The following is a 12,437-nucleotide window of genomic DNA, read 5'->3' on the forward strand; positions in this document are numbered from 1 at the left end:
TGCCTCTAGGACGGTGAGAGAGCGTGTTTCCTTTTTTTCTGGCTTGGGCCGATTTGTAGACTGTGATAGAACAGTCGTGCCTGTGGTGATTTTAACTGTGTTGTTCGAGCGATTGATAGAACGCCTATCAGGCAACGCACCGATAAAGATTTTACCGTTCTCAGCAATCTGTTCGAAGACTTCGACTTGATAGACGCTGGAACTGTGCGGAATGAAACCTCCAAGATGCATTTCACACATTTCCAGGCGCCATCGCATGTGCGGCTAGACAGAATTTACGTTTCGGCGACACTGGCAACAATTAAACGAAGTATCGGGTCATGCCATTGTTCTTTTTCGATCACTGCTTGGTGTCGACACGGGTTGGTGGAAGAGCACTGCCAAGGGCGCAGTTTGATTGAAAACTTTGAAAACTGAATACCAATCTTCTTAGCGATAATTTTTTCCTTAAGGGGGGAAGGGGGTTGGAAGGGCGGGGGTAGGTAACATTTTCAAATCGTGTGTTCAGGGACAGGGAGGGCACATTTTTGATATGTGGGAAACCGTCAAGCAGAAAGTTAAAATGCTCGCGATTGAAAGGTCGTCTGTTTTAGCGTTCGAGGCCCGCGGTGCCGAACGCACTTTAAACGCTAAGTTTCAGGTGCTGTTGAGAGCGGAGTGTCAAACACTCGGAGTTGGTATAAACTACTTAGAAAGCGTTAAGGACCGACTTGACCGGCTGTATCTTGATCGCTACCATGGAGTCACTGTTCGTGCTCGGTCAGAGAGGTGCCTGCTGAGAGAGCAGCCGACCAAGAGAGCGTTAGCCGACGAGAAACGATACGCGCTGCGCGACGAAGTTGGCGAAACTGAGCAAAATGGCGTCAGCAGCACAGACCCGAGTACCATTAAGCAACTGTTTGTTGCGCACTATAGAAAGCTTTTTTAAGTCGCAAGTTCAGGAAAGGAAGGACCAAGAGTGCGGGAACCTTCTCGACTACATAACAGAGCTGACGGAGGAGGAACGGGACAGTCTTTCGCAGGTAATCACCTTACAAGAGGTTGAAAAATCAATAGACGATCTGACAAATTCCAAAACGCCGGGACCCGATAGTTTAAACACCGAGTTCTATAAGAAATATAAAGAGGGAAGTGTCCGCGATGTTACTGGACGCCTTTTTTTTTTAAAGCGTATGAACGGAAAGCGCTGCCGCCGTCATTCCAGAGAACATCCGCGGTCCACGTTCCTTAGAGTGACGACGCCGATAAATTGCGTTAAGTCACGGGGTTTCGTCCAATTACTTTATGTAACGTTCACTACAAACCTTTTGGAAGATTTCTATCGCGGGGGTTTCAGAGTGTAGCCTACTAGCTTATTGGAGGCCATCAAACTTGCGGTATTAAAGGCAGGTGAATTAAAACTAATGTTCATGTAGCCTGTAGTGTTCTGGAAGCCTGCGACGGTGGCACGGGCCAAGTTGCCATGCTACAATCAGGCCTAGACGAAGCTTTCGACCGTGTTAAGCACGATTTTATTTTTCGATGTTTTGAAACGTGTCAACGTGGGTGATGTCATTTTGGAAGGAGCCAAAATGGGGCCCATCAGGGATATACCACAAGACTAATCGTCAACAAAGAATTGACAGAACCTATCCATGTTCGGACGTTCGTAAAGCAGGGTTGTCCTATGTCGCCATTATTTTTCAACATGTATTTAGAAGCTTTTTGTTTAAGCATCCTGAATAGCAAGGAATGTCGGGGCTTCCGTTTGGAAAATGCACATTCTAAAGTTATTACTTATGCGGATGACATTGCAGTTTTTGTAAAGACAAACGAAGCGTCAGTGCCGTGATATAATTAGCGAAAACTTTTTGTGGAGCTACAGGTACTGCTATAAATTGGGAGCAAGTGCCGTGGGTTTTGGCATGGCGCGTGGGCCACAACGCCTTCAATGTTTGAGGGCGTGTGCTGGGACTCTGTGCCTTGCACGTACCTCGGCGTGCCCCTCGACTGCTATCGAGTACACAAAGCCTATTGGTCGGGTGTCGCAACCGACCTGGACAGGCGCGCTTCTCGCTGGAAGAGGCGTAACCTGTCTCTATTTTCCAGAGCGACGGTTTGTAATGCCATTTTGTATCGAAGCCCTGGTATGTTTTGCAAGCGATACACTGTGCCCGCATGAATGTGCAGAAGTTTCACAGTGTTTTTGCCACTTTTACCTGGAGATCAAGTGTCGAGCCGGTGAGGCGAGATAATGTTTTTCACCGAGTATGCGACGGACGATTCGCATACTCGGTGCATTTGATTGTGAGGCAGCTAGTGTCACGCTTCATGTTTCTGCGCGATCAAGAGCACCCTTTTATACGCACGTTCATTCAAACGAAACTGTCACCCCATTTGCCGTCTTTTCTTGTATAGTCTTATGGCGGTGAACATGCAACACTTGTCGGCTTTCAAAAGGAGGTCGTGGAAACACTGCATTTTTTGTCTGCCCGTTTTTTTTTTTTTTTTCTGAATATTTGTCTGAAGTAAACAGAAAGAAGCCTGCTCGCGAATTGTTGATAAGTCTTTTCTCAACGCCGCTGTCTCGGAGTGTCGTTTGTCAACGCGGTGAAGATGTGTTGAAGCGCGTTAAGCATATGTGTTCCGCCCTCTGTAAAGACATTCTCTTTCAAACTACACACCAATACTTCACCCGTGAAAGCGTGGTTTAAAGAAAGAGGCGTAGATGTGCCATGGTCGGCTGACTTCCCTTCATGCAAACAACCAGAAATCATCCAACATGGGTTCATTTTTTGCTAAGACGCAGTTTTTTTTTTTTTTTTTTTTTTTTTGGGGGGGGGGGGGGGGCTGGGGCGCTTCAGCGCACTTTGATAAAGCAATTGAGCATTTCCTCTTTAGGCATCCGTTTCTTGAACGTGACTAACGATGCCTGTGTCCCATACGATATGTCGTTTTTCTGTTGGGACTTTTAGCCTATGGCGATGTTCTGCGCCGGTGTTCTTCCGCAGCATAAAGACCGTCTGCTTTCATCGCCGTACCGATGGCAACAACGCCGAATGACCTTTTCGGAAGGCGCATGTATCACTGGAAACCATGTAAGACCCTTCCCCCCCCCCCTTCCCCCCTTGGCCTGCGTACACGCCGCTTATTACAAAACTATTGCAATTGTTTACAAACGGCGTCACTTCTGTTCTGTAAACTGTGCTGGGCTGATAGCGTTTATTTTATTACTTTGCCATTAAATGACTCTGATTGGAAATTGTATAATTATGACGTTACCAATTCACGGACCTAGTGGAGCTATGCCGCTTCGTGCCGCAGTGGTACGAGGTGCTTGCTGAGGCTCTTTTCGCATGCTTTTCAAAGGCCGGAACGCGAACAAAAAGAGTTCGATAAAAACAATTTCTGAAGAAGACTGCTTTTTCCAGCGCCTCATAATTTAACGACCCTTACACGAGACGCATGTTTTCAGACTGAAATATGGACTTAGCAGGCAGGATAGCTGGGCGAGTTGGTATGTGTTCATAATAAAACAGCGCGAATTTTTCAGGGACAGAAGAAGGAACTGGACGTGCCAGTTCCTTCCTCTGTCCCTGTAAAATTCGCGCTGTTTCATTTTGAAATATAGAGTTCGTTTTTTTTTCTTCTTTTTTTTTTACAACATGGGTCTAAAGAATCAACGTGCCGAAATGTCTACCCGAACACTCTTAGCAAGTATGTTATGTTTAGCCCGAGATGCCGGAATCTCCTTTGATGACAACTGATGTTTGATACTGAAGCGGTTTTATTACACCCATTTATACTTGAATTTCCATAAACAAAGCACGGGCTGTATTTGCCAGGCACGGCTGTTTTTTTACGGGGAAGCTCACGCCGTTTTCCCCTACCAGGTGTACATGAGCGCGCCGAGTTGGGCAGAAACAAATTCGCACGAAGACCGCACGCACGCGCACAACACCCACAACAGCGCCACCGCTGAGATGTGACGTCAGAGCCGAGCGTTCGTGGTATGTATCCTGCGAGAAACAAAAAGACGCAAAGTTCGATCCTTCGTTTAAACTTTTTAATATCCTGTATTTCATCGCTCCCTCGTTCGCTGGGACAAAGAAGTACGCGTGAATCAGTGTTCACCGAGTTCGGTTAACACAGATTCTCTCGCATTCAGCCTTGGACGCGTGGCGGTTCTCTGTATTACAGATGTGGTCCAACACTAATACGCATCGTTTTTCTTCAAAGCGCCAGTAGTTGCGTTTAGGTTCCCCGCAGAGCCTCTTGTTACTGTATCGCTCGCAGCGGATGTCTTTTACCCCTGTAACATAAAGGTATCCGGAGCGTAAGCTCACCCGCTATACTAGCGGGGTTGGGGAGGCGACGTCAGAAGGCCGAGCTCCGATTGGCGCTTCGACTGGACGCATAGTGGACATAGACCTCGAGGCAGCTATGGCACAGAGGTCTACCCACTATACTTCCAATCGGAGCCACTTGCAGCTCGGCGTTCTGACGTCATCGCGATCCCCTGTGCAGGGAGGAGACGAACTTGTGCCCCGATTATACTCCGCTTCGCTTATAGTCCGATCGCTGCAACTATATGCGGAGCTAGAGTTTGTTTGCTCCTTGCGCATAGGGTTAGGATAACAGCAAAACTTCCAGATCCAAATGGCTCTCATCAGAAGGGTTGTGGGTAGGCCTGAATGCTAGACGCCTCGAGGTCTATAACCACTATTGTTTTTTTTTTAAGTCGGCCAATAAGAGAGGTCGGTGTTCTGACGTCATAGCAATCCCTGTGCATGAGCAACACCTCCTAAACAGCTTTCAAATCCTGCGCGTCACGTGACATGATGTCCCGTCTCGGAGGCCTACACGGGCGCTGACTGGATGCGAGTGCCGCGTCAGCGTTCGCTCGTGGGACTCGTTTCCTATCATAGTCCCACGCGAGCGCTGACGCGGAACTTGCATCAAATCAGCGCCCCTGCAGGCCTCCGGGACGTGACGTCATGTCCCGTGATGCCCAGGCTGGAAAGCGATCTAGGAAGTGTTGCCAAGAAGCACACAAACTTCTGCTCCGATGAAGTCGATCTAGCAACACCAAAAATGCGCTGTCATCGCGCTCGTAATTTTTGTGTTTTCTATATCACATGCTAAACTCATCACGCACAGCGACTGGGTCGAGAGTCAGGTCTTCGTTGTTCGCGCGATTGCTTTAGCCGGCAACGGCAAGCGCATGGAGACTACCACCGCCATTACCTTGCAGTTTTTCGCCCCGATTCATTGGCTCCATCGGGTCGTATACACCAGTGGTTCTCGGCTATTGAGGTTTCGCGGACCCCTCGTGGATCAGCAGAGATGATGGAGGACTCCGTTCGTGGTGAAGGGAAGAGAAAGTAGAGGATAATTAATGCTAGTGATTTAATAAATGAAAATGACTAAGGGCTAGTGTGAACTAGACTTCTCTTATTGACATATACAGAAGAAAACTCACCCGAAAATTGGAATATTTGTTCTCAATCCGAGAAAATACAACTTTTTTTCCCGGCTTCACTAATGAGGCTGGGCTTCGCGGAGCCCTAGACCGCCTTTGCGGACCTCCATGTGAGAACCACTGGTTCTCAAATGGGGGTCCGCAACCTTTTGCATTGTTTATCACTCGGGCGTAAAATGCTGCGTCACTGCGTTGTGGGGGCATGCGCAGGGTGTGATAGACCGCCATGCAGAGCAACAGCTCAAGCTGAGAAGGCTTTCCATTTCCCTGCAGATATAGATGGCAGCGCGCAGAATGCGACCTTTTGCAAAGGTCGATACACAGTCGGCTGTGATTAGACTTGCCGAGGAACGAAGTAGACACTTGCAGTTTCAACGGAGAGTTCTCGAATAAAGGAGCCCATCGCTTTGGGACCATCGAGCAACTTGGGACGTCGAACGTTACGTGCGCCGAAGTTGTACGCATGCATGGTGGTGACGCTTAAGCTGCTTGGAGGACCTAAGCGCTTGTGGTTCTTGTTGCTGTTTTTTGTTTTTCTAACTCTGCAAAAATCAGTTTTACCCCTAAGACATACACACTCGAAGCGGGAGTAAACAGCGTAAAAAGGACGAGAGGCAAGGACACAAAAGACACGGACACAGCGCTGATTTACGACTTCGTTAATTTTTGTTCATCGAGACATGAGTGAATCATAAAAAAAAAAGTACACGAAGTCATGGGTCAGAGCTGTGTCTTTTGTGTTCTGTTCCTCTGCATTTTTTTTTGCATTGTTTCCTCCGTTTATTGATATGCACCAACTAGCCCAACTTTAAGCATTTTAACACTCGAAGTGGTCTGAAAGGCATTAGCGCACACCTAGAGAGAAGAGAAAAGATGCAGGAAAGAGCGCTACTCAAAACTATATTTACTGAGACGAAGAGCAGGGAGAACATTGTAAAAATTAATCACACCAATAAAGATGAAAAAGAAGAAAGTTGAAAAATAAATAGTAAAGGGTTCTCTCGGCGGACACATGCTTCAGACACCAGGTTATTTGTTTAAACACCAGATCCTTTGTTGGCCTTCACTTTGCCATCATGCAGGGTGTTTGGATTAATCTTAGCTTGTGTGCGCTTTTCATTGCCAAAGATAAAGACAAGCACCTCAACCCTAGTCGGCTGTCGCGTCGTCATCTTGCCTGATGTTTCGCGGCAGCCGTGGTTCAAGCTAGTTCTTCCTTGTATGTATTAAAAAGGCTATTTCCTTGTTTGCTAGTGCAACCGATTCAACACTAATGCATTCCTTATCTGCAGGTAGGATGTGGTCGGCTTCCAGTACCTCGCGGGTCAGTTTGTGTTTGTGCCTCCCTAGGATGTTTGTTTCTCCGAATAACGGAACGACATGTGCCCCCATTACAATGTGTTGCATGATGTCCTCCAACTGTGGCTCTCAGAGAGTAATCATGTTAGCTTAGTCTATCATTAAGGCATCGGCAAGTTTGACCGACGTGACTCTTGCCACACGACAGTAGTATCATATACACTACGCCTGAAATCCACGGAAGACTAAACTTGGCATATTTCTTAGAGCATCTGTGTTTTATAGCACCTTCGGCTAGCGAGATTACTCTAGAGCAAATTTGGCTCATTCTTTGCGGTGCCGAAAAATCAACTCGTACCCGCTAACGACTTCCTACGTTTTTTTTTTTTTTTAATTGTTTGAGGTTTTGTGGAGATACGGAATCACCACTGTCCTTGTTTTGTTGACATCAGTTTTGTAGAATTGGAGGCATTTTGCCCTTTTCAACAAGGTGTCCGCCACATAAGGAAGTAGTGGTAACGGAGAGCTGGGTTTTCTGAGTCTCTCAACCTGAATTGTGAAGCTGAATCCCATAGTGTGGAAAAACGATTTCTTTAGCGCTGGGCCCAAACAGGTTAGAGCAATGCCCATATAGCTAGCTCTTGACGATCTTCGAGTGAACAGAACTATAATTCGAAATTCTTTTATCGGAGCGTGGGCAGTACGACCAGCACACATGCGTGTAACCCATGTGGAGCGAAAGGTCTATAATCTGAAGGACATTTTCTTCACCTGTGTGCGCACAATTTCTCTACCTTCAAGAACAACCAGAAAATAACCCCAGAGCGGGCCACATTGCTAACTCTTTTACTTTCAAGCGCACTTTCAATAGCACAGTCTACCGCTCCCAGGAGGATATTGCTGAGGACTGGGGCTACGCAGGAGACAATACATACTGCTCACTTTTGTAAGAAGCACCCATTCCGCCACTCAATATTCCACTAGAGCCTCTGAAAAAGAGCTTCCCACTGGCTTCAACACACCTCTTCACCGACTGTGATAATTGTCCATATGGTAATGAGTAAAAAGGTTCTCCACATACATACTGAATGCTGTACCTTTCTCATGGCTTTTTTAATTGGAGGTATGAAACATTTACTCATAATCCACTACTCTTAAGGGGTCATGCATATTTAAAGATGACAGGTGTTTTTGAAGATAGGAAGCCACTTGCGTTTGTCAGGAGCCTTTTTCCGTGACAATTGCTCTAAATGGACTTCCTTCTTTATACATCTTTACGCTGAAAAATACTTCCAGATAGAACCTGTCAGCCTTCCCAACTATAGTGGATAGCTGAGTTACCGACAGAGGTTCACAAACACTTTTTGCTTTGTTCCGGGTTTTCTTGGTGTGCATTTCCACCTGTTTGAAATTTTTCTTCGTTGCTGTCAAGGCCCTATTATTGTACTGTCTTCTGGTAGCTCTGCAAGTTGTCCTTCTTCGTCTGATGATAAGACACGTAGTCCATTATTACCCACATAATCCACCAAGGGCCTAAAATGCCAGAAAGGTTTTCTTGTCTTCTGAGGGTGAAGACTATCACCACATTCAGAGATGCATCGAGGTTGGTATGCCGCCACTGCCCCATAGCTATCGGTAATTTGCTTTGCTAGTGTGATAAGCTCCGGTGGGCTCATTCCAGGTTCGAAACAACACTTAGGGCCAACCTCTAACCACATGCCTATATCCGGTGGCATCCTTACCTCGCCCAGTGTTGTGAAGCGGTCCACCTTGGGGGGCTCCGGTTATTTTTCTTTCTTGGTCGGCAGATGCGGCCTCATCCTTTTCCAGAGAAACTCCGTAGAGTTTGTTTTTGCTGTCTTGATCATAGCACAGTAGAACCGTCTTTGTTTTCATTCATTGCCATTACCCAAGAAACAGGCAACTCTTAAGCAGTCTCTCAGAAACCTCTCCTGGCATCAGTATTCGGATTGCAGTATACGGCAAATCCTTCTCGAATGTCCAGTCGAAGGGTCTTACTATCAGACAAAGAAGGACAGTTTGTGGTTTTACCAGAAAACATGTACAATGATAGGACCTTGGCAGCAATGAAGAAAATTTTCAAAAAGGTGGAAGTTTTCAAAACGCCACCACCGTCGAGATGCCCGGGATCGGTGGTGGCGTTGCCCGTGATCTATCTTCGTGGATCAGAACGAGCAATAGACATTGGTTACTCTCATCTGTAACCCCTGGCTCTATAATGCAAAAAAAAGAGAAAGGATCTGGGTGGGCAAACAATCGCGCAATATCCCCCCCCCCCCCCCTCAGAAAGGCGATCAGAGCTCCGATGGGTGATATACGATCGAGGTACAACGCTCGAAACCCAAAAGAAAGGAGAAAAAAAAAAAGAATATTGTCCACCGCTCCACAACTTCTCTCTCAGCCGTCACCGACGTCGCCGGTTCTACCGCCTGTGCGGCGGCGAGGGGGGTGTCCGGGACCGGGCCGTCGTCGGCATCGGTCCGATCCTGCGAAACACCATCTTCCGGGACGTGGAATTGTTTAAGGTCGGTGACTTCAGTTGGCCCTGTGGACTCAGCACTGAAATGGTGAATTAGTGTGCATGTAAGCGGGGAAAACTTTTTGCCTTCACGAAATGGACCATCCCACATGTTGGCCAGTAAGGCCGTGAAGCCTTTTGCCGCGTCACTCAGGGGGTGAGTGCGTCTAAGCACCAAGCCTCCCACCTCCAACTGCAGGTCTCGGCGTCCCTGGTCGTACTGGTCCGATTCCTGCAGTCTGGGAATGTCAAGGTTCTCCTGAGCTTCCTTGAAGTTGATAGTGAAACGCTTTCGCAGGTCGTCTGCGAACTTCGTGTAGTTGTGGTCCTGTGGCCTGGGCTCTGTCGATCGGAGAGTTTTAGTGAGAGGAAAGGCAAGCGCTCTGCAAAAATTGAGCGGGGCAGGGGTGAGCCCGGTTGTCCGGTTAACCGTGGTGCGGGTGGCGAAGGCCATTTCTGGGAGCTTCACATCCCAGTCTGTGACGCTCCGTACGCGCAACAAGCATCATCTTAAGGTTTCGATTCACCCTTTCGGTTATATTTGCCTGTGGATGATACGGCGAAGTATGTTTATGTTAAATTCCCAGAACCGCGCATGCATCGACGAACACTTTGCACGTAAAATACGACGCACTATGCGAAATTAGGACGCGCGGAAACTTGAAATAGGCAGTCCAATATTTTCTGCGAGTCCAACTTTCGTAAAAGGAACAGCTCCACCCATTTGGTGAAATGGTCTTTTACTAGGAACAAGTACTGGTTTCCGCGTGGGCTACGTGGAAATGGACCCATGACGTCACAGCAACAGATCTGCCCAGGGCTCTGGCTTGCGATCGGTTGCATGAAACCTGGGGGTTGACCACCACGTGGCTTCGCTTTCTGGCATGACGGGCAACTACGCACATACCTCTGTACATGTTGCCGCATGCCGGGCCACGTCGCAATCTGGGACAACTTATCATAAGTTTTGTTCCCACTGCTGTCTCCGGCTAGGGTAGAGCTGTGCATGTATCAGATGAAGGACTTACGTCACTTCCGAGGTATCACTCTTCGAAACAGAGAACTGCTCAGATCATCATCAGCCTGAGGAATGTAGCGCAAAAGGAGTCAGTCACTGCTCATTAAGTAAGAGTCGAACTGTTCATCACCCTTGGTGTTGACTGGGCTGGACTCTGCCAGCCAGGCAGTCACTTGTTGGCACAACCCATCGTCGTGCTGGGCCTTGAGAAGATCCTCTCTTGAGACCAAAGTTCTCCACCGTGAGTCAAGTGGTCCCTGTGCTGTTATAACGACCGCAACCAGACCTGGAACTTCCTGCACATGCTCCTCAGGAAGGGGGGCGCGGAAAAGTGCATCAGCAATTTGGTTTGTAGCACCCAGCTTGAACACAATAGTGTAATCGTATTGTTGCAGCGTAAGTGCCCAATGAGCGAGGCGTCCAGCGGGGTTCTGAAGTCTTTTCAGCCGTGACAACGCAAAATGATCACATTCAGTTTGGAATGTTGCGCCATCCAAATACATGTCAAATCGCTTTAACGCATACACTATGGCTAAGCATTGCCTTTCTGCAACACTGTAGTTACGGTGTGCGGAATCGAGGGTCTGACTTCCGAAAGCAACCGGGCGAAGTATACCGTCATGTTCCTGCAGTAAAACAGCTCCGACGCCGCAATCGCTTGCATCAGTCTGCAAAACGAATGGTTGGTTTAGGTCGGGAAGGTGCAAACATGCGTTTTCTGTCAATGCCCTTGATGAGGCTATAAATGCGCTCTGTTGTTGTTCGCTCCAACACCATTTGACGCCTTTTCAAAGAAGGTGATTAAGCGGCTGAGAAATCTCCGAGGAGCAAGGAATGAAATCCCTGTAGAATGCAATCCTTCCGAGATATCGCTGTAAACTTTTCACGTCATGGGGGCACGGGTACTCAGTTAGTGCGCGCAGTTTTTCTTCGTTGGGACCGAGCGTGCCGCTATCGACAACAAATCCGAGGAGGTTATTTCTAGGCTCGGTCAATTGAACTTTACCCGGATTGTTTGTTAGGCCCGCGTTCCGCAACTGCTCAAGCACGATAGTCAAGTGTTCAAGATGCTCCTCGAAAGTACGCGAGAAAACAACAACGTCATCCGTGTATGCCATCGCGAATTCATACTTTACGTTTCCGAGCACAACGTCCATCAGACGTTAAAGCTCGCTGGCGAGTTGGACAAGCCAAGAGCAAGCGGGTGAACTCGTACAGCCCTCTGTGGCAAATGAAAGCGGTTTTCTGCACGTCTAATGGGTGCACCTCGATCTGAAGGAATCCGCGGCTGCAATCCAACGTGGTGAACACCGTCGCGTTACCGAGCGCGTACATTATAGAGGAAATGCTGGGAAAAGGGTAACTGTCCCGTACAGACACTTCGTTAAGCCGTCTGTAACCTACGCAGAGTCTGGCAGTTCCATTTTTTTTTTGGGGAGCGAGAACGACATGAAATGCCGGAGGGCTTTTTGACCCACGTACTGCGTCGGTGTCCAGCATCGGCTGAAGAGCCACGTCCAGAGTTCTCTTTTGTGCACGCTGATGGGGCGTGAATTGCATCTCAAAGGCGGTGCGTTACCGGTTTCGATCCGATGCAGCAGGATGTCTGTCTTTCCTGGTCGCAGCCGTGAACATCGGAAAGAACGGCCGCAGGACGTCCTCCAGCTGTCTCTTTTGAAGGTCATTGCCCGGACACTTCTGCAGGGTATCCGAAATTCAGGATGGTAGGGCAGCTGCAGGCTTTGTGAAGTGTGCTGGGAGGGTTGGGCCAGTGATGCAGTTCTCTCGTCTGGTGAACGGAGTCAGGTCCGCCTGGTTTCCCGGACGGTAGCCGCCACCAGGGAAGTCGAGCGTCATGCTTGCGCCTGCGATGGAATCTCGACCCAAGATCACGGGTACGGCGAGTCCCGGGAGATACAGAAAGCGCTGACACCGTTTTTTCTTATTAAATGAAATTTTAAGCGTCACGGCTCCGTCCGCCGATATTGTTGACCCGGAGGCTAAGTGCAGACGTGTGTCTGCACTTAGCCTCCGGCAGCGTCCCCTATCAGCAAGATAGCAGCCCCGGTATCCAAAAGCGCCGCAAAATAAAAACCGAGAAAAAGTGATCGTCATGCGTG

Source organism: Ixodes scapularis, unplaced genomic scaffold (genome assembly GCF_016920785.2).
Source record: "Ixodes scapularis isolate PalLabHiFi unplaced genomic scaffold, ASM1692078v2 PGA_scaffold10__122_contigs__length_95168666, whole genome shotgun sequence".
In the NCBI taxonomy this organism is placed as follows: Eukaryota; Metazoa; Arthropoda; class Arachnida; order Ixodida; family Ixodidae; genus Ixodes; species Ixodes scapularis.